Raw genomic sequence first — 1601 nt, 5'->3', positions numbered from 1 at the left:
AACATACTGAAAACAATGCCAAAAAGCGTATAAATTATCCGCTCATCATAATTCTGAGAAATTAATTAAATAATAAAATGGCACGAACAATAATTAATACGAATCAAACAAGCAATATAAACTGGGTCTAAATCGGCCCAGAAATTGCCCCCAGCAAGTTCTGTTAAGTGCAGCACGTGATGCACTGTCACGCGTACACATCGGCCACGTGTATGCATCAGTCACGCATATGCGTCTGTGTAAGACGCTCCAAGTGACGCACACGCATCATCCATGCGTGTGCGTCGTTGCTCGCTTCTCAGCTCCTTAGTTTCTTGTGTTCCTTCCACTTTAACATGCTTCATCTTCATCCTTTGAGCCATTCATGCCCTATAAACCTGAAAACACTTAATAAACACATCACGACATTGAATGGTAATAAAGGAGAATTAAAAATTAACAGTTTTAAGGCCTAGGAAGCAAGTTTTCAATAATAAGACAAAATTAGGAAAGAAATGAAAATCATGCAATTTCAATGAATAAGTGTGAGAATAGTTGACAAAACCCACTCAATCCAGTCCAAAATATATCATAAAATAGTGGTTTATCAATGGCTTTGTACTCTTCTCTTGGATTTACTTCAATGTTACTAGGAAGAGTGTTAGGAGGAGTCTTAGGGATCCTCTTGCTCAATTGACCAACTTGTACCTCCAAATTTCTAATGGAGGACCTTGTTTCAGAAATGAAATTGTGAGTGGTCTTAGAGAGGTTGGAGACTATAGTTACCAAGTTAGAAAAGCTCTACTTAGGAGTCTCTATATTCCCTTGAGAAGATGGGAATGGTGGTCTGTCATTGAACCTGCTTTGGTTCCTTCTACCTTGATTCTTGTTGAAGCCTTGTTGAGGCTTCTGTTGATCTTTCCATAGGGTTCTCCCATATAATTCACCTCTTCCATGGTGGGTTGATCAGGATCATAAGCTTCTGGGGTGCTACTAGCTGCAGCTTGCAGTCCAGTCACATGCTGGGAGATCATATTGACCTCTTGAGTCAAGATCTTATTCCGAGCCAGTATGGCATTCAGAGTATCAATTTCAAAAATTCCTTTCTTCTTAGGTACTCCATTACTTACAGGGTTTCTTTCAGAAGTGTACATAAACTGGTTGTTTGTAACCATATCAATGAGTTCTCTTGCCTCTTTAGGCGTTTTCTTCCAGTAGAGTAATCCACCAGCAGAGTTATCCAGTGAAATCTTGGATATCTCAGAAAGGCCATCATAGAAGATGTATAGTGTGGTCCAGTGTGAGATCATGTTGGGAGACATCTTCTGATAAGTTACTTGTACCTCTCCCAAGCTTCATAGAGGGATTTACCCTTTTTTTGTCTGAAGGTTTGAACTTCCACCCTAAGTCTGCTCAACTTTTGAGGTGGAAAGAACTTGGTCAAGAATGCATTGACCACCTTCTCCTATGTGTCAAGACTCTCTTTAGGTTGAGAATCTAACCACACTCTAGCTCTGTCTCTTACAGCAAAAGGAAAGAGCATAAGTTTATAGACCTCAGGTCTCACTCCATTGGTCTTGACTATGTCACATATCTGCAAGAAGTCAGATAAGAATTTATTT

The 1601-nt window shown here is 39.7% G+C and overlaps 1 non-coding gene across 1 annotated transcript; it reads left to right on the top strand.

Annotated features, from left to right (window-relative positions):
- Positions 1-1282: 1282 nt before the first annotated feature.
- On the top strand, positions 1283-1390 carry LOC130953048 (small nucleolar RNA R71). Its single transcript, XR_009075222.1, has one exon. It is a non-coding gene; the product is annotated as a small nucleolar RNA R71 (small nucleolar RNA).
- Positions 1391-1601: the final 211 nt, after the last annotated feature.

The sequence above is a fragment of the Arachis stenosperma genome, chromosome 9 (assembly GCF_014773155.1).
Source record: "Arachis stenosperma cultivar V10309 chromosome 9, arast.V10309.gnm1.PFL2, whole genome shotgun sequence".
In the NCBI taxonomy this organism is placed as follows: Eukaryota; Viridiplantae; Streptophyta; class Magnoliopsida; order Fabales; family Fabaceae; genus Arachis; species Arachis stenosperma.
The sequence above is the reverse complement of the archived record's forward strand: the minus strand, read 5'-3'. Positions and strand labels throughout refer to the sequence as shown.